Source organism: Pinus tabuliformis, chromosome 1_2, assembly GCF_031772625.1.
Source record: "Pinus tabuliformis cultivar Carrire ecotype Pingquan chromosome 1_2, CPIR1, whole genome shotgun sequence".
NCBI classification, from domain to species: Eukaryota; Viridiplantae; Streptophyta; class Pinopsida; order Pinales; family Pinaceae; genus Pinus; species Pinus tabuliformis.
The window spans coordinates 835,121,106-835,142,922 of record NC_142298.1 but is presented as its reverse complement, the minus strand read 5'-3'; the positions used below and the strand labels follow the sequence as shown (position 1 = coordinate 835,142,922).

At 38.5% G+C, this 21,817-nt stretch overlaps 1 protein-coding gene across 4 annotated transcripts in view; it reads right to left on the bottom strand.

Annotated features, from left to right (window-relative positions):
• The window catches only part of LOC149208520 (alcohol dehydrogenase-like 6), a 231,415-nt gene that overhangs the window by 103,587 nt on the left and 106,011 nt on the right, over window positions 1–21,817 (bottom strand). The window lies entirely within an intron of this gene.

Genomic DNA, 21,817 nt, shown 5'->3' with positions numbered 1-21,817 from the left:
AGAATCATCCAACCCCAAGAAAAAGGGTATGAGGGAGAAGAATCATCCAACCCCAAGAAAAAGGGTACAAAGACAGACGCCACATAACTGTTATATTGGAAGTAATGTTTCCATGTCATGTGTACCTAGGCATCATTCTAGAAGCTGTTAATTCTTATATAGAAGCTGTTAATTCTTATATAATGAGTTAGAGTCATTACGCAAAAGTGTTAAAGTCATTATGTAATTTCCAATGAATAATATACGGTGTCAGATTTGTAGTCTCTGCTCTCTCTTCTATTTTTCTAATAGAGAGAGCTTCAGATCTGAGAGCCAGCAGGCCAAGATCTGTGACGGATGTGAGCTTGTTTGGTGCTTGTTGTCCGTAGAGTTGTGTTTGCGTCTGCCCAAAATCTGAGAAGGTGAGATCGAAGTAACTGTGGGTGCGATCTGGATTGTTCAGTCTTGATGCGATGTTTTACTAACTGAAATTTGCAAGTGGATCTGCATTTTGGTGTTGCAAATTTGCAAGCGGCTGATATCGTGTAAAAATACTGCATTTGGAACTGCATGCTCGCTGTCCGAGGATTGCAGACTCTCCGCTGCGTTGAGTATCACCTTCAGCAGGAAATTAATTTGAGCGAATAAGGTTGCATGGAGAAAACCTTTGCGTTCTAAAAGTCAACGCATTTAAATGGCCGTGAGTTGTATCACTTGTTTGAGTTTTTTTAATGAAAAGTAAAGCGCGTGTGGTTTAAAAAAAAACGAATCATAAGATCAGCCTCAAGAATTACTGCGAGAGCTGGAGAATGAACGTGGAGCTGAATAATATTAGGAACTTCAATGTCGTTCCAGGAGAATGTGTTCAGTACATCGGCAAATATACGACTTCAACTCAGTACCGAGTAGATTTGGCGGGAGATGGAAAGGACAACTGGATCTCTAGTGTGCCCTATTTCAAAGATCACAGATTTGGTGTAAACCTGCGTATGGATGTGTGTTGTTCCGCTTGCTCCCTTAATGTCGCCAGTTCTGATGAACATTTCTCAGCAAATAGGAGGTCCATGTTCGAACCCCGGCTGAAGGAAGGATTATATAGGAACGTAATAGGCATTGCCTATGCCATGAGCCCTGCCAAGGATCTCAACAGGAAACCATTATATGAAGTTGTTTGTCTTGTTCAAATGGCCAGTAAAACTATCACGGAGGAATATATAAGGTTCACCATGGATTATTTGGAGCTCAAAGCTTCAATTTTTGGGCAGTTTCTGTGCTTTTAGGCAAATTCGAGGATCTACTTTGAACTTGGAGGTTTGGTTATATTATTAAAAAAAAAAAAAAAAATTGTGAAAAATCATATTGGTGTTTGTGTTTTATTAAAAAGGGTTGGTGATTCTTAAACTGAAAGCCCGGTGTCCGAAACATTAATTTTTGTGTGTTTTTATTGGGTATAAAAATGGTTGGTGGTTGTTTTTAAACTAGAAGCCCCAGTGTCCGAAACATCAATTCATGTAAAGTCAAGTTGTTTGATCAACTTTTGAACACATTCAGTATCAGACTCCATCCTAGCCACTGACAGATAGCCAAAAGAGAAATATCCCACATATGGTGGTTGGTCCATAGGATGGTTCATTACTTGATAATTTTTATCGCGGAAGCTCCGACGAGCGAAGTTGTCAATATTGTTGATCTTGCAAAGTTCATCAACGATGGTCAGAGGCAGTTATATTTTGGATGGAGGTCAAGTGACAGCTCGAAGATATGGTGGTGAAAGAGCAGTGTTTGCGAGATTCCAGAGTGGATGTGGGTGCTGATGAAGACCGATCAGACACAGATTTATTTATTGTTGTAATGTGTTTTTCATGTAAGCATTAAGTGAGGGTATTGGAAGTAATGCTTCCATGTCATGTGTAGTTGTCATTGTGAATCCTTATTCGTCATTATTCATCATTCTAGAAGCTCTTGATTCTTATGTAATGAGTTGGAGTCATTATCTAGAAGTATTAAAATCAGTGTGTAATTTCCTATATATGTAATTGTTGAAATGAATAATACACCGCGTGAAATTTGAATTGTACAAAATCACTCTCTGCTCTCTCTTCTATTTTTCTAATATGTTAAAGTCTGGTGTCACCCTGCCTGAGATTTTATGCAGAAAGCACATGGAGAAGTGACACTAGTGAAATCACAGAATATGTTCAAGCAGATTCGCGAATTTGATAATGCTTGTAAAACACAGGCGCAAGGACTGAAGCCCAGAGAACAAAGTGACGTCCTATGAATACAAAATACACGTATTTTCCTCTAGAGACATTCCAGAATCATAGACTTTCTGGAACATGCAGAACAACAGCAAAGAATTTCACGCCGAATTTTAACAAATATTCAGGAAAAAATTCTAGCAATGTTTTTCTCATAGATTCCAGGCAGCTGAATCACATGACCCCCGAACACAGATTGTAAATGGTAGAAAGGAGCATGACATCTGTCCTAGAGGTGTGTTAGAAAAGCCAACAATTCTTTGGTTTCAGATAGTAAAATTACTGCAGAAATATGAAGTTAAAATCGCAGGAAAAACAAGTAGAAATTGGAAATCCGTCTTCAGAGAAATAAGTTGAACTGGAAATCTACTTATTTTCTGGAGGAAGATCAGAGCAGGAGAAATTGGAAAATTGTCTCCGGAGAAATAAGTGAATATAAATATGTTTATTTCTCGAGGAATATTAGAGGAACAAGGTGTTTTCTGCGACCTGGGTGAAATCCCATTTTCGAGTAATAAGCAGGTTGAACCTTATGAGGGAAAAAATGTCAAGTTTCCCGACTATGATGATCTTGGATTCACATAAATTATTTGAGACACATTATCCTGCCTAGAAACAGAAAACGCTGACACTCCTGAAGTACAAGAATTTGTGGGTCCTCATCATGAAAAAACTCAAAAACCAAGTCCAACCAATAAGGACTATTTAAAGAAGAACAAAAGAGCGCTTATAATTATTACTTTTTCGATTTCAAATGAACTTCTATCTCACATTAAAGAGGTTGATGAAGTATGGAAAAAATTTCAAGCCTGATATGAAACAAAATAGATTTCCTACAAATGATGTTGAAAGATCAAATGTGGAAGACAAAACTGTTTGGACAGAAATATGGTAGTTGACCATGTGCAAAGCCTGAGGAAATTTTTATGCAGCTAAGAGGAATCGGTAAAGATAATGTTTTTATAACCATTCTACTCAAGAGTCTAAATAAATCATTTGCAAATTTTATAACCACGTTGCATGTATCCTCCAGTAAAGCTATCCTTCATAGAAAGAAGTTCTAGGGATGCAAAAGAAGTGGTTGGACGTTTTCAACAGGAAAAACAAGGATTATATATAGGTGATAAGTGATAACCTAACTCACAAGACACATCCTTGTTAGTTTTTGTAGCATCAGACGTGTTCTAGTCACGAAATTTTGTAAATGGGCTAGAATACAAGAGATCTCCAAAACCCAGAAGTCGTTTCTAGAAATTCTACCTAGAGATGGCTTAATTAGATTATTAGCCGATTTTTAAATATTTCCCAAGTCTAAACGTAGAGAATATGGCTAATTAATTAAATCAAGGTGTGAATGTTCTAGAAACTCACACAAATCGACTTCAAGTTAATCCTAGCCATCAATTAAGATATAATCTTGGTTGTTGGATTCTCAACAAAGGATTATAAGAAGTCGATGAGCACTTGGAGAGGACACTTGAGAAGTCAATTTCATAAGCAGATCGATTTCCAGAGTAGTAGCACTTAGTTGCCGGAGAGAGAGCCTGTGAGATCGAAGCAGTGAGTGAGGGGCAAAGACAATGATCCAGAGGAAAGATTTTCCAGATCCAGAGAGGCAGCAGCAAGTGAGCCGAATTATCCCAGAGAGGCAACAGCAAGTGAGCCGAATTATCCCAGAGAGGCAGCGCTGAGGGGTAGCGCAGTTGCTTCAGTCAGGCAGTTTGATTTGGAGAGAAGAAAAATTGTTCTCAGTTCCAGAGGTTGGGAAGGAGTCCCAGAGATTTGGAGAGACGATTTTCTCAGCATCTAGAGGCAGAACAACTTCATCAGAGCCCAGTCCGAAGCAAGTCGTCCAGCCAGCTACACAAAGGCTAACGCGGTGCTCCAGGAGGCCAAGTTTTGATATGGAAAGTCCAACCAGAGATGGCTTGTAGGAGAAGGGTAAACACTTCAGTATTTTGCTCAGATTTTCTTGTAATTTGGATTGTCTATTGGGCTTCCATAGATGTACTCAAATTTCACTACTACATAATAAAATAAAACCCTCACTGTTGCACCGATTTTGCCAAGTTGAGTTTTTCCGGGGACATTGGTCCAAAAATAACTGTGTAAATTTAGGCGTGTGCGCTATCTTTTCTTCCAGCGTTTATTCTTCCGCAATTTTATTTGTGTAGGTTGCGGGCTGCAGCGTGGGTTATTCAATGTTTGTTGTAGGAAATAGTGAATTAATTGTTAATTAAAAATAACAATTAGGTAAATAATTTCCAGTTGCTGCAATAGGATTCCGGGTTTCAGAATTTTCACATGGTATCAGAGTGCAGATGATCAGCTGGAGAGCTCAATAGCGAAGAAAGGAGGAGTTTCGTTGTTCAGTGTGGGCAACAAATCGAAACCCCAAAGAGCAACGTAGTCACTTTGCCAAGAGGCAGAATTTCTTGAGGATATTAGATTTTTTCTGAGTGAAGGACAAAAAATTTGATCTCTCCAGATCAAGGGATTCCAGAGGCAGAGGGAGCAGCCCAGTCTTTTTGCAAAGAAAATCTCCATCTGGACGCAGTAGTTTTGCAGCAATTTGCTAGAGCAGAGCTAACGTTAGGTGGAAGAAGAGCACACACTAAGGGAAAATTTTCCTCAGGGAACTTCTAGTCTCAAGAAGTTCCCTTTCCCTTGCAGATCAGCAGTCGTTGTGAGCATAGTTTCTCACTCCAGAAGGGAGTGCAAATAGCCTAGTAGCAGCTGAGCAAAAGGGAAGAGGAGATTTTTGACATTTGTTTTGAGATGACCACTACTGGACTTCGAGATCAAGACAGGTTGGATGGTGCTTCCAACTATGTCATCTAGAAGGCAAGGATGTCCTTCCTTCTGGATAAGTTTGGCCTGAAGACATATATTGATGCAGTGGTAGCAGTGCCCCAGGATCCAGATCACCTAAAGCAATGCAGAAAGGAAATGGCGCGAGTAAAATGGTTGATCCTAGATGAAGTCTGGAATCACATTGTTTCACACATAGCTAGCAAAGATATAGCCAGAGAAATGTGGGAGACTCTCTCCACGTTCTACCAAGGCACTTCCGAGCAGCGGAAAATGTACATAGGAGAAGTTGAGGTTCATCCGGATGCAGAAGGGGGAAGGCATAGACCTCTTCCTCACCAGGATTTAGGAGGTTCGGGACTAATTTTCAGGTGTTGGAGCAGCGCCTCAACCTACAGAGCTATAAGATTGGCACCCAACAGTGTCTCCAAGGACTAGCAGGTCTTTGTCCAAAGCATATTAGGCAGAGACAAGTTACCAGAGTGGGACAGAATGTGAGCTGACTTATAGCAGGAGGAATTGAGGCGAGCTCTTCTAAAGAGCTCCATCAGTGGCAGCCGCGGCGGATCAAAGCAGGTGAAGGAGGAGGAGAATGTGGCCCTCACATCGAAGTGTCCCAGTCAGGGACAGGGGAAGCAGAGGAAGAAGGACATGTCGAAAGTCAAGTGCTTCAGATGTGGTGAGTTTGGGTGTCCTCTCTAGGAGAAGGACAAGGAGGAAAAGCAGGACCAACAAGCAACATCAGCAAAGATCGATAGGTTGTCCTCCAGGCTGGAGGAAGACTTTGCCATGTTTGCTGACATACCTCCAGGAGTGAGGTGGAGTGACTTGGTTTTGTAGCCCCAAAGTGCTACAGATGTGCAGGATCCTTGAGGAGTCTACCTCTTAGATCGATACCTTGCTACAAGGGCCCAGAATATTTAGTAGTAGGATGAATCAGTGGTAGACTGGCAGTAGATGCAGTCAAAGGCCAAGTGATAGTCGCAGACTAGTAGCAGTCAAGAGTTGGGGAGTGCAGTGCAGAGTTGGCAGCAGTGTAGTTGGCACAGTGCAAAGTCAGCAGCAACGCAGAGTCTTCACTAGACAAAGCAGTAGCTAGTAGCAATCAAAGACTTGGGAGACAGATGCATCATATTGATCACAATTGATTCAGTGTTTAGGATGCTTTTCAGTTGCAGCAGCAATAGATGAAGAGGGAGTTGCAGTGTTGGCAGCAGTTCAGCAGGGTCAGCAGCAGCACAGATGCAGCGTATATCATAGTTGCGCAATGGTTGGTGGGCAGTATGGCCAGACATCAGCAGCATGACAGGAGATGATACAAAGACTGGGTGCTGCTACAGGATGTGCAGTAGAGCACTAGAACACATTCCTCACTAAGAGGGAGTGTTAGTTTTTGTAGCATCGGATGTGTTCTAGCCACGAAATTTTGTGGAGAGGCTAGAATACAGGAGACCTCCAAAACCCATAAATCGTTTCTGAAATTCCACCTAGATTGGCTTAATTAGATTATTGGCTGATTTTTAAATATTTCTTAAGTCTAAACTTAGGGAATGTGGCTAATTAATAAAAATTAATTAAGTCAAGGTGTGAATGTTTTAGAAACTCACACGAACCAACCTCAAGCTAATCCTAACCATTGATTAAGATCTAATTTTGGCCATTGGAGTCCCAACAAAGGATTATAAGAAGAATTTGATGGGCACTTGGAGAGGACACTTGAGAAGTTCAATTTCATGAGCAGATTGATTTCCAAAGTAGCAACAGTCAGTTGCCGGAGAGAGAGCCTGTAAGATCAAAGTAGTGAGTGAGGAGCAAAGATAGTGATCCGAAGGAAAACAACTTCTAGATCCAGAGAGAAATCGACAAGTGAGCCGAATTATCCCAGAGAGGCAGTGTTGAGGAGCAGCATAGTTGCTTCAGTCAGGCAGTTCGATTTGGAGAGAAGAAAAATTGTTCTTAGTTCTAGAGGCCAAGAAGGAGTCCCAGAGAGCCGGAGAGACGATTTTCTCAGCATCCAGAGGCAGAACGACTTCATCAGAGCCTAGTCCGAAGCAAGTCGTCCAGCCAGCTACGCAGAGCAGCGCAGAGGCTGATGCAGTGCTCCAGGAGGTCGAGTTTTGATAGGGAAAGTCCAACCAAAGATTAATTGTGGGAGAAGGGTAATTCCCTTCAATATTTTGCTCAGATTTTCTTGTTGTTTGGATTACCAGTTGGGCTTCCATAGATGTACTCAAATTTCACTATTGCATAATAAAATAAAACCCTCACTATTGCACTTGTTTTCCCAAGTTGGGTTTTTCCGGGGACATTGGTCCAAAAATAACTATGTAAATTTATGTATGTGTGCTAGCTTTTCTTCCAATGTTTATTCTTCCACGGTTTTATTTGTGTAGGTTGCAGTGTGAGTTATTCAATATTTGCTGCAGGAAACAGTAAATAAATTGTTAATTAAATATAACAATTAAGTGAATAATTTCCAGTTGCTGCAATAGGATTTCGGGTTTCAGAATTTTCACAGTCCTTAGGGGTCCCATGTCTCGCATTTCACGTGTCAGACATGACACGACCAATAAAACATGTCTGACACGTTTTTCAATGTGTCCTAAAATCAGGGTACGTTTTTGGGTCGTGTCAGACAGGTTCCATAACGTGTTTTATTTTAAGACACGTGTCCCACTAAAATCCCAAAGTAAAAAGTGTCGCATCTTGATTTTTTTTCATTTTTTCTATCAATTTCATGTTTGTTTGTGAGGCGTTAGCCAACATGGATCTTAATGACCCAGTGCTAGAGCCAGTCACTTTTGATGATGAGTCTCTTGAGGGGTCATCCTCCACACCAACAAATGCAGCAGGAGATCTTGGATTGGGCATAGAGGAGGATGGAGCAGAGTCAAATGGTAGTGGTAGTGATGGTGATTATCACATGGAGGACCTGGACTATTGATAGAATCGTGACTAGTGAGTCATGACCAGTACCACTGACGAGCTATGATATTCCTACCTATTACATATTTACTCTATTTTGTATTTTCCGGTGGCATTCCCTCACTATCTATGTAATACATTTTGATTTTGATGACTTAATGAAAAAATGCAATTTATGGTTTTAATATCTCAGTTCTACTTCTAAATTTCTAAATTTCTAGTTTCTTATGTGCTTGAGCAATTGTTAATAACATGAACAATGAACATTCAACTGCAAACACAATTGATCTAGTAAATTAATAAACTACCTAGTTCTAAAATTGTAAAATTGTAAATACTAAATTAGTAAATTACTAAATAGATATCATCACGATTCATATCTGTCGATGGTCTAATTTCTAGAAAATATGGATTAGGCACTATAATTTTGTATTTTTTAATATATATATATAACATGTCCCTCGTGTCTTGTTTCTGAGGTCGTTATGTCTTGTGTCTAATACTCGTATATATGTATCCTTTGTGACTTGTGTCCTTGTGTTATGTGACTTAGGTGATAACTAGACAACATATGAGTTTTTCAATGTAGAGAAAGAGATTTTGGTAGACGCCATGGTAGTGGCAAAGACGGAAAAGTGACATGGAAATGGTGAAGGGAGAAGTAATAATCTCCTTGTACAAGGCATATCTCATGGTAATTCCAATTCAAATCAGAATAATACATGGAAGCATTGTAATTATTGTGGAAAAACATAAAAGTGGTCAGACTTAAGACGAGAATTATAAGAAACAAAAGTGATCAGCAAAGGAACTAAAACAATACAAACACAAACATAGGCAGAGGTAGAGGAAGAAATAAAAATAATGTTATTAAAGAGAGAATATTTTTTTGTTTTAACTATAAGTGCTATTGTAACTGGCCAGTTTTGGTTCTGAGCGAGTTAGCCAAAAACCAATCGAATTCAACACAAAAATTGAACGGATGTCAGCGCTTGTCAAGCGGCCAGTTTGGACAAGAACCGGACAGTTCCAATCCAAACTAGTCCAAGAGTGGCATTAGATTCATAGGATTTTGTTACCCTCATAATGCACAAAACAAAGATTCTGATGACATTAATAGATCACTTGATTTTGATTTGAGGTAGCATCGGATGTGCTCTAGCCACGAAAATTGGTGGAGAGGCTAAGGCACATGAGATCTCCAATACCCGGAAAGGGTTTGGGCAAATTCTAAACAGTTTTGGAGATATTAAAATAATTAATATTTTTAATGAAGTCCCTAAGTCTAAACTTAGGGAAAATAAAATATCAATGTGAATTAATATAAAACTATGTTAGAATGGTCCAAAAGTCATGGATCAAGCTAGATAGAACATAAACATAAATCGCAGAAGACAAGCCAAGACAAGAGGACACAAGATGTGGCGCTAGCCAGGGACAAACCCCAATGTGGGGAAACCCTTGATCAATTCTTCTTATATGTTCTTCAATAGTTCAGCACAGAGAGAGAGAGAGATAGTACGTTTACAACAGAAGTCAACACTTTGACTTATCTAGATAAGAGCATAGATCATCTCTAAGAAGATGATACATGAGATCAATTGAAGACATGTTGCTTCAACTAATTCTCCAAGGTGACTCCTTCACCTATTGTTGTGCTGCATTTCGTCATCATGTTGCACCTCACCGCACTGCACCATGTTGCACCCATCATCACTACGCTGCATCTCATCACGCTTCATTAATCATGATTGTACCCATCACTGTAATGCATTATGTCCCATTGCTGCACCATGTTGCCATCCTGACGTATGTGTTGGCTGCACCTTGCTTGCTTGTTGTCCCTTGCTTGCTTGTTGTCCCTAGCATGCTTGTTGTCCTTAGCATGCTTGTTGTTGCATGCTAGTTGTCCCTTGCATGCTAGCTGTAACATTGCATGTTTGGTGAATTTGCTGCTAAGTACCATGCAACTGTCCCAATGTTAGTTAGTTGTCCCTTGCATGCTGCTCTCCCTCAGAGACAGATGCTCCAGCTGTTTCAGCAGTTCTCGACAGTTCTGGCAGTTCCGGCTATTCCCGACAGTTCTGGCAGTTCCGGCTGTTCCCGACAGTTCTGGCAATTCCGGCTGTTCCCAGCAGTTCCAGAAATCTCGACTTTTCCGACAGTTCCGGCTTTTCCGGCAGTTCCGACTTTTCTGGCTTTTCTGGCTTTTCCAACAGTTCCAGCTTTTCTGGCATTTCCGACAGTTCCAGCTTTTCCGACTTTTCTAGCTTTTCCGGCAATTCCGTCTTTTCCGGCAGTTCCGGCTTTTCTTGTAGTTCCAACGTTTTCATTAGTTCCGACTTTTTTGGCTTTTCTGGCAGTTCAGGCTTTTCTAGCATTTCCGGCAGTTCTGGCTTTTCCGATAGTTCCGGTTTTTCCAGCTTTCCTGGATTTTTCGGTAGTTCCGACTTTTCTAGCTTTTTCGACTTTTTCGGCTTTTCTGGCAATTCCGACATTTCCGGCTTTTCCGGCAGTTCCGTCTTTTCCGGCTTTTCCAACTTTTCCTGCAGTTCTGGCTTTTCCAGCATTACCGGCTTTTCCGGTTGTTCTGGCAATTCCGGCTTTTCCGACATTTCCGGCTTTTCCGACATTTCCGGCGTTTCCAGCTTTTCCAGCATTTCCGGCTTTCTGCCCTCTGGATCAGGGCAGCGTTATTCCCGAGTGTGTTGAAATGACTTGAAGGCCACCTCTATTTATACTAAAATGTTGAGCACGTGGGGTTTATTTGGTTGCTCGCCGACCTTAACGAATTGTCTTATAACACAAATAAACTCATAACTCCACGAATACTTATCGGAATCGGATGATCTTTAGATCAATCCTACACCTCTCGATGAGAGGGATCCAAGAAAAATATCAGCTGCTATAAATAAGATGACCCACATGGAGTTTGGCCCTAGTTGCCAATTTTAACAGTTCATCCCTCCTAGACTACATCTCCAGGTTCGCTTCCAATGGGCGTCCGCTGTATTGAAAATGCTCATAAAGTCTCTTTACATCAAATTCACCATTATGGAATGTGAACACAGGCAACAATAGCGAATGTCAACTGATAGGCCTTGGCCTCAGCTCTCCAACGCAACTTTCAGATCTCAAAAAGGCCCAATATTGGCCAAGATATGCCTCAAAAGGCATTTACAGGCACAAATAACACAAGTTCGATAGACACTCCTTACAACTCCCTTGGCTTTGGCGCAATGGTAAATTCTTTTTATAACCCATGGGCAGGTCCTAGGGTCAAACCCACGAACCTCCCAGGATTGTGTTTGCAATATATAGCATAATTTAACTCGAAGCAATCATATGCTTCAACATGGCAATACATTACAACTATGTGCCATATATATGATATATGGTCCATCCAAAGGTTTTAAACGTAGTATACAATACCGGCGGTAATACAATAGTCGACCCGTGGCATTATAGTTGGAACCATAGTTTAAACACAACAATAGTACTCCGCGACATCCGAAACAAATGTTGTGTTATCACATAGTCGCCCTGTGTCAAGTTTGGAGCATTGTTAAACATAATCTTTGGGTTCAGTGGGGCGGCCAAATATGGCGGGCTTCACCAACCCTTCCCACCATACCTTAACAACCAAACTTTAAATATAAACTTGTGGCTTTGATATATCAAACGAAACCGTGGGCTATTGGTAAAGTTTTGTGATGTGATTTTGATGGTTGCGGGTTCGACTCACACCTTGCTAGTTTGACCTGCACCTGGTTTGACTTGACAACCACATGCCCTGCTGTGAGACTACCACGTGCCCTGCTGTGAGACTACCACTTGGCCTGCTCTGCCCATTTTTTTCCTGTTTGAACAAATCTTCAGAATGTGTTTTATCCCTCATACAGAAGCCATTTGAGGCCATTTTGCAAACCGAATATACCACCGGAATCAACACGACGAGCTTTTCGACTTGGCGTTGGTTTCATGAACATCTGGGACTGTTGAATTTTAGTCATTTTGAGGATCCTCCTGGATCATTAAGTAAGATTATTGAAAAATTAGCCTTTTCTATTATGAGACTAATGCCTTAATGGAGTCACAAATTCTTGCTTCTTATGAATTGAAACCAAATGACCAGATGGACACCCGCTGCTTGAATGATTGACTAACCTTTATGATATGCAAATCCTAAGACCTATGTGAGATGCAATGATCTTTGTAAATTTTAGTTAGAAGCCTAGTCTAAGTGTAACCTTCCTTTAACTATTTTGAAGTTGGGCTCCAAGGTAGGTTGTGGGAAGGAGTCTAACAGGAAGCAAGCTAGGGCCTTATTAACAATACCTTATGTTAGGCTTCTATCACCCGATGCCTCCAGCACTGCAAAGATTGTGGCTCTGACGACTGCAAGGTCACCATGTTAACCACCAAAGAGTTGTCGAGGCCCCTCAAGCTAGATAAGAAGGGTTGTCCTATATCTCTATCAACCTAGCTTATGCTAGGAGGTAAATTATTAATGCAAATATAGATCTAGTATGCTTATGCAAGAGATTATGAGTGAGATTTTCTTAAGTTGTTTAAGTACTTAATTAGAATCCTTTTAAGAGTACTTAACAATAATGAATTGCAATCTTAGACAAGATAAAATGCTTAGAGATACAAGTATAAATTTCAACAATATTCCACAAGATACCAAGTAACCCAAAATGCCAAATGCTTAAAATAGTCTATCAAGATGTTGATCACAGATTTATGACAATTTATACGAGCAATAATACTTCAGAAAAATCAAATCCTATCAATGTTGTAACAATTGTTGGCATTATGATACATGTGTTGTCCTTGACAGCAACTCACATATATGATAACCAGTTGTATCCACAGGTCAGTTCAGAAATGATAAAGTGATGTATGATGGCAACTCACATTGTAACAGGTCAATTCAAAGGTAACAGAGTAATGGCACAAAAGAACAGGATGATGGGGCAAAAGATTATTGATCAGAATCAAGAAATTGTGGAAAGAGAATGTTTTAAGTTGTATATGTTGTTTAATCTAGTCCAAGTCACGTATACACGTCGGTTCACAGAATAAAAGACGCGTATACGTATGCACGCAGTTTCATAGAAGGAAAAGCGCGTATGGGATGGAAAATGAAGGTTAAAGAATTTCAAGGGTCCATATTATGGTATTAGCCCACAATATTGAGCGGAAAACGGTTACTTAATCCCGTCTATGAATACCATTGGTTCTAAGTGTTGTTTTAGTTCATGGTATTAGCAAAGGCTTTAAGTATATAAGGAGGAGAAGTTCAAAGGGCTAAATGGGCAGGTGAAAGTGTTTTTCATGAATACTTCTATCTGAAGTATATTTTGTGTTGTAAGGGCTATGATTATGATATAGATCTGAAACATCTTGTGCACCCTTGGATACAATGTTGGATCAGGATCATGAGACCTGAAATGACTTATCATTGTATGATATGATAATGGATAGGCTAAATCTGAGTGCTAACGCATGTTTTATCCTTTAAATGCTATGATATGGGTATATCTGAAGTCTTGAAAAGTTGCGAAGTTATAAGTCATTATTTGCAGATCTATATGCAGGTTCGCCTCGGTGAAGGCGCGTATACACGCAAATTTGGCACTTCCAAGTAGCGTATGCAGAGGAAGGGCTTGTTCAGAAATGACTGATCTATCTGATCAATGCTACTGTTTTATTATTGTTTGTCAATGATGTCTTCATTAAATCTGAAGTTAAACTGATTGTATAAGGAGATTGAGTCTGGCTGACTGATTGATTGAGTAAGAAGGGCAATCTTTGCTGCTATTTGTTTAGAACTATGTAATATGATTGTAGATCTTCAGAATGTCTTTGGTTTTGGTTCAGAAGTTGTATGATTCAGTATCTTTAGAGGTATACGGAGGTTGAATTACATAAAGTAGCGTATACACGCAAGTTGTCCTCATTGAAATGGCGTATACATTCTGACATATGATTTTTGAAGTTGCAGTTGTTTCTGGTTGTTGATGCAGTGTTCTGGGTTCAACTCTGTGTTCTAGTGACAGTGATCTGACTGTTCAGATTGATTGATTGTGTTTTGCATCACAGTTGAGAGGTTTCAGTGATTGATTGATTTAGTTGTGGTTGATTCAGAAATTGATGATTGGGTTTCAATTATGTCAGAGATTGATGATTGGGTTTCAGTTATGTCAGAGATTGATGATTGGGTTTCAGTGATTGATTGATTCAGATGTGTCAAAGATGGATGACTGTGTTACAGTGATGAGTTACAGTTTGATTTTTGATATTGAGCTTAAGTGTTGTTAATGGGTCTAGTATGAAAATTTGATGAAACGTGGCCTACAAGTTATGATGTGTTGAAGTAGGTGGATCCAGTCTGAAAATTTGATGAAACGTGGTCCATGGAGGATGTTGAGGGTTGGAGCCTTCAATGAGGAAGTCAAAGCTTCCTGCCAGTAGTAGTTGGTGATTAGATCAGGGGGTTGGAGCTCCCTTCCAATAGCAGCTGGAGAACGAGTGAAGGTTGTAGCCTTCTACAGGTTGGTGCCTGCGTACTGGTACAAGTTTATGCCAGTACAAGAACTAGGGGGTTGTAGCTCCCTTCCAGTAGAAGCTGGAGAACAAGTGAAGGTTGTAGCCTTCTGCGCACTGGTATGGGTCTGCACCAATACAAGATTGTAAACAACTTTTTCTTTATATTAGAAAGAAGACAGAAACGATAGCAGCAGGCGGTTTTCTCCCGCATTGGGTTTCCACCTTAAATCCTAGTGTTCATGTGTGTTGCTTATGTGTGATGGTTTATTTTTTTATTGCAGCACAAGGTTACTGTTTATCTAATGTTTAATAAAGTTCTGATGCATTGGTTGAAGACCAACATATGATGAATTAACTAAATCATAAGTTCATTGGATATACACTAATTGTCTTAATAATAGTCGCGTACACAGGCGGGTTCCTTTTAGTAAAGTCGCATATAGAAATCAAAATATGAAATGCAAAAAGTTATTGATTTGAAAATATTGATTCACCCTCCCCTCTCAGTATTTTTCCCAACAGCAGCAGTGCATAAACCACTTCAAATAATGAAACTTGCCCAACACATAAAACACTGAAATTCTAATGACCAGCAAACATAATTCAACTTGTTTTGATCACTTTAAGATGATGTATTTAGTAAAATTTCAGATCTGATTTCTTGATTTACAGTGGTAAGTAAAGACAGATCAGCAAAGATAAAACTACCAAAAATAGATGACCTATATGCCCAAAAATAGCAAAATGCACCAGAACTTGAAAATTTCAATTTTAGGGCTTTTAGAGAGTTTGACTCAACAATTTTCAGAACTGATATGTTTATTACAGTAGTGAGTTAACCATAGATCAACAAACTAATCAAGCCAAAAATAAATGCTCAATATTTCCAAAAATTGAAAAAATTTCCGAAAATTGAAAATTTCAATTTTTGGCCCCTATTAAGTATTTGATTCAAAAATTTCATAACTGTAGAAAATTTCAGTGATGTAGAAAAAACCAGCAAGCTTAAATGTTAGATCTAGGCCAAAATTCAAATACCCAAGAAGCCAAAATTTGTGAAAATGAAAATTTTGCAATTTTAAATGACTTTGACCATTTAGTTTGTGATTTTAGGGCCTAATTATTAGTAATTTGCTTGCTGTAATAAAACTGCAGAAAACAAGGGTTTAGAGGTCAAACCCTAGGCCCAAGGCCTTGAATATCTCACCATTGAAAATCGTTGAAACTTTACTATCATGTTGTCGCTTGCAAAATATGAATTTTGAGACCTTAACCCTGCAAAATTGCAAAGTATTTAGCTTTAAAACTTCATCTTAGGGTTTCAAGTCAATTTTGGGGCAAAAGAGGCCAATAATTGGAGAATAAGGCTAAGGAAAGCAAATTTGCAGGGATAAATGGGCTAGGATGATAGATCGGGGCACAAGGATGAAGAATATGGCCTCAAAGGGCCAACGTTATGCCTAATTAGGCTAGAGTTTGGGAAAAAGAGAGTATGGAGGCCTAGGGCAAGGCGAATCTGGGCCTAGAAGTCCTGAAAAGGTTGAAACCCTTGCTCAAAAAAATTATGTTTCAACTCCTTTGATTTTCCAAAATTTTTCCGTGGAAAACCTGCAAAAAAATTATGAGAAACTAGATCTTACCTTCAAGGGCCTAGATCTAGCTCTTCTCCCACTTGATTTCTCAATCTAACCTACAAAAATAAAAATAGAAACACCCTATTGTCGCACAAAATGTCTAGGCACCGCGACAATGCTCAGAGTAGGGGTTGTCACTTTGATTCCTACTCACTCTGTTTAGACTCTCTCCTAGCTAAGTCAAGGGGGGTAGTCCCTGTAGGCGGATGGATGATGGGAGACATGTGGAACCACAGGGCCTAGGAGATCTATGGCAAGGAAATTTGTTAATGATGCAACTTGGTTATTAATTAAGGCAAGTATTAACAATATGAGCAAACCGCAAGATAGAAATGATAGACTAATGCCTTTAGACAACAATACTCAATGATAAACCGATGCTACAATATAACAATGTTGCGAAGAGATGTTAGTATGATGAAGATGAGCTGCATGATGCAACTAGCAAATGGATATGAGATGATCAAATTAGAAATATCTTTAACCACGGTCAATGAGCCAAACAATTATCAATCTGCTTCTTTAAATGCCTTTGTCAATGAAATGAACCATCATAGCTAATAGATCAATTTGCTAAGGAATCAAATCCAAGCTTTAATACTTATGAACAAGATGAGCACTCACTCAAAAGATTTTTTAAAGATAATGGATTCTTAAAAGAGATACAACAGTCATGAAACAAGCCTAATAACTTATGCCCAAATAAACAATGTAGTCATTGTTATGATGAACCTTAAATCTGAATGCAATGTTAATGACAGTCAACTGTATTCATGATGATGCTCTCACTTGGATGATATAATACAACAAGTTAAACTTTGACCGAGATTGCTAACAGTGATTCAATAATGTAATAGAATATATATCAATTAAGGGTGGCAGCAACCAATAGTACTTGCCCTTTCACTGTAATGCTACTTGCTGCCCGGATGAGATTAGTCACTGCACATAAATGTAAATCAGACCTCTGCAAGAATGATATCAAAACTTTAATAGCTTGAGGTCAAGTCTATATACTGAATTCAGTCCTCAAATCATAAGAAAATCAATGAGTCCCTTTCATATTTCTTCCAGAAATAGTCCTCAAATACTCTAGATCATCAACAAATGAAAATGTTATCAATCGGAAGGTAAGAACTGCAATTTTTATTACTGCTTTGGTGGAGATGAGGCAGCAGAAGACAGCGAAGGGTGGCTAGGAGAAGGTTGTTGTAGCAGCGAAATGAAAGAGGGCTAACAGGGATAAAGATTGTTGTAGGTGAGGGCAGAGGGTTAGGGAGGAAAAGAAGAGAATGATAAGGCTGACAAGCCTGCAGCCTTAATGAAATAGGGCAAGTCTTAGGTAGTAAGGTATAGAGAGGGTTTAGGCAAGCACTAGAGAAATAGGATAGCAGGCTAGTCAAGAGGCAGCGTAGGGTTGTAGGATAGGTGGAAAGGTTTGCAGCGTAGGGAGATAAGGAGCTGGAGCGGATTAGGAGAGAGATAGAGGTGTAGGGAAGCAAGGAAAGGCCTGTCGCAGGCAAGGCTTGAGGGAATAAGGCCTATGGCCTTAGGAAAAGGTTGGGCCTGTTAGGAAAAGGAAAGATAAGTGAAGAAAAGGCTAGCGGGGAGGAGAGGAAGAAAAGGGAAGGAAGGGAGGAAGAAAAAGGAGGAGGAAAAAGGTAGTGGAAGAGGGACGCGGGCCATAAGGCCTAGAAGAAGGAGGAAGCAGCAAAGTAGGGTTGCCCCTAGGGCCTAAAACCCAAAAATTTCACCTATTTTACCTTTCGAAAAAAAAAATATGGAGATCCTTAATCAAAATTTCGAATGTCCCTTCTAAATAATTTCTAGATGATCCTTCCTTGGACAAATCGATGAAGGCCAAATCTTTCCCTCCAGGGTCTAGATCTAGCTTCAAATCCTTTTCTTATTTCAGATCTACACCTGTAAAACAAAAACCAAAAACATCCAAATCCAATATATAAAAAAACTAAACAAAACCCCAGAAACCCAAGTTAGAAAATCTTCAAATCTATACAAAATATCTATAGATCTATGCACAAGAGTTGCAAATCTGACAGATCTGAGGAGTATGAGTCCAGCTTCACTCCCAGATTTGAAGATCTAAGGCTCTTACTAGCCAGATCTATCAATTTTTCCACAAAATATTTAAAAGATTTTGGTTTTTTAGAGAGGTGCTAGCCCAAAAACTTCATGCATAAAAATTTAATCTTTAGATAAATCTTGAAGTTAGTATGAGGTAGGCTCTTCAGAAATATATGCTGAGAGTTGGCTGGTCCAACCGAGGACTATCCCCAAACGCTCAATGAAAACCTTAGAGATTTTCTGCAAACACTAGATCAACCATCAAACCAAGTAGAGAAATAGAATAACAATAAAATTCTAAAGAAATAGATACCTGCTAATTCAATCAAAATTAAAAATATTACCCTAGATCCAACAAACTGAATAAGATACCTGTATTTAGATTATTCTAAGAGAGCTATTGATTTGCAATTTTCAAATAATATTTGCAGAAATTAAAACGATGTTACCATAGATTCATGAAGAGGAACACCACCGCAAGTTGAAACCCCAAAGACTTTTGCATTAATTCCCAAAATATACAAGAGAGCTTGAGAGATTAGTACACGATTCAAAGATCACATAAAAAATAAACTGATACCAACCTCTAATTTATAGATAAGTTATCCAACTACTAGTTCGCTTGGTCCCCGTCAAAGTAATCTCGATCGTTGAAAAATATTTTATTATTTTTAATCTCGTTCGTCGAAATTACTTTTTTTTTTGAGGAATTTCGAATTTTTCATTTAATTCATTTTTAATTAATTCAAAAATAATAATTTTGGGTTAATTACCTCAAAAAATTGACTTTGACTTAACTACCAAGGTCCAAGGGTCCAAGATTTTTTTAAATTTTCAATATTCCCTTAGACCGGGACTTTTAAAAAAAAAAATTAAGACCCACGAATTTTGCGTTTGGAGAATTTAAATTTACGTAGGACATAAATTTCTGGCTTAGGATTTTTAATTTAATTTGGCCAAAAAATTTAATTAATTGACTTATGAGGGGATTAATTATTTTTCCAACCCTCTAATACTTAGCCATGGTGTCTAATTATGAGGGACCATGCACTAAATATTTTTTACATCAAGATTTTCATTTTAATACATAAAGGGGGAAAACCCGTTCATTATAGATCCTCAAAAAATACTCATTTCTGCGACACAAAATATAATCTAGTAGACCAAGTGACTTGTAATAAAATAATCTAGCCAATTAGATAGGATTATTCCCAAATCACTTTTACATAGAATCGATCTAAAACACTAAGACTTGCCTAAGATCTTAGTGACAAAATCCACTCGAGCTTTGGAGTAAGAGTGGAGGGAAAAATTTTGCTGATCATTTGTATCTAGAGACGTAGATGAATCAATGAGACAAAAAACCTTCTAGAATGGAGATAGTCACCAAAACCATAGGCTTACCTAGGTTGTTACATACAGACGCGACCATACTGAGATTATTTACATTTTACAAATGCAGAATGGGTTGACATATTCATAAAATTGTCGGTTGGTGATGAAGTTTGAATGCCACGGACACTTGAACATGATGAATCCCTTTTGCGAAAAAAGGGGTGTATTGTTATCAGGTCGTTGACACGGAGTGGTCAACACACCCAAACCCTAATATATACAAAAATAAAACTAAAACCCCAACCCAAATTAGAAAAATTATTTACAAAATTATTTACAAAATATACATGGATTTTCAAATGGATTTTGAGAAAATAATTTTTATGATATTTTTTCCTTGTAATAATGGCTAAAACACTTCAGAAAAATTAGTGTTCACTATATCCCAAGCGAAGATTCAATCCACCATATAAAACTAGAGATCCAAGCAAAGTAACTCTTGCCCACAGTCTATGAACTTGGAGACCAAGGATTGAGTACCTGTACAAACTATGTATTATATCAAAATAACAATATAATAAAGCACCACATATGATACCCGTAGTCAATACATACCACAGATCAGCGACAAGAACACCTTGAGTTGCACCCTAAAGTGTTTTATTATAGTAGAAAAAATAGTTCTCAGAGGGGCAATAGTTTACAAAATGTTTCAACATCAATTCTAGCCCGAGAATGACTAGAGACTCAACTGACTCTCTAATTTATTAGTAAATCTTCCAAATGGAAAAATAACGGCTAGTTTCTTTGATCCTTGCCAAAATAATCTTGGTCGTTGATAAACACTTCAAGATCTTTTAATATTGGCCCTTGCTTTTTTATTTTTGAGGAATTTTCAAATTTATCATTTAATTCCATTTTAATTAGCTCAAAATTAATTATCTTGAGCTAATTTTCTCAAAAATTTAACTTTGACTTAACCACCAAGGTCCAAGGGTCCAAATTTTCTTGAAAAATACAATATTCTCTTGGTGGAGGACCTTTAAAAATTGACTATTTTAAGACCCACGAATTTTTCCATTTGGAGAATTTATTTTCCTAAGACAATTTAATTTGACTCTAATTAATTAATTTTTTGGCTTAGGATTTAATTTTATTTTTCCAGAAAAATTAATTAATTTACACATGAGGGGATTAATTATTTTTCCAATCCTCTAATACATATGATTTTTCATTTACAAGGCTCAAAGAGGGAATACACGTTCATCTTAAACCCTCAAGACAAATAACCCATCTGCGACACAATATGATCTAGTAAACCAAGTGATTTGTAATAAAATAATTAAGCTGGGTAGCTTAAATTATTCCCAAAACACTTTTACATCAGACTTGACTAAAACACTAGGGCTCACCTGATAATTCGACAATAAATTTCACCCTAGCTTTGGAGGTTTAAGCTGAAAGGAAAAAACTCTTCTAATTAGCCGTGTTGAAAAACACAGGTAATCAATGAGGTTAAAAAACCTCCTAGGATGGAATTCGCCATCAAATTATAGGCTTACCTAGGTTGTTACATAGACTCAAGGTTTTACGAAGATCATATACAATATATAACATGCAAAATGGGATGACCATGACACATGGACTGCTGATATGTGATTTGATCCTTGTTAAAAAAGTTGGTACTTCCGCTTCCCTAGAACTTTGACAATTTGAATGCAACAAGCCCTAAAAAAATTAATATGGGATCGGAGTTGGGTTGAAGAAAAGTCATGGAGATCATGACACCGTTGATGGATGCAAGAAGAGGATGGCGAAGACCTAAAAGAATTCTAGGGTTTGAAGGAAAACCTAAGCAATTTGGCTATTAGGAGTTGATGGATATTATGAGGTTAGGGTTTGAGAGAAACCCTGGTTTGTGGCAAAGATTTGAGATTTGCAATCTAGAAACCCTAGCATGGTCAATATGAAGATGCTCAAGCACTTGTGCCAGATTTGATGAAGCCCTAGATGGGATAGTCTCTATTAGTCCTAGTTGTTGATAAAGTTGGTTGACATAGTGAAGGCAACATTGTTATATGAACAATGGGCAGTGATGGCTCTTAAAGGCTGGTTCTAGAGGGAGAGGATCACCTCTCATTAAAGATAAGTACTTTTTGACTTATGATGCTCCTTTATGTCTTTACTTGTGGATCTATTATTGCTTTGATTATTACTTATGCTTCCTACATA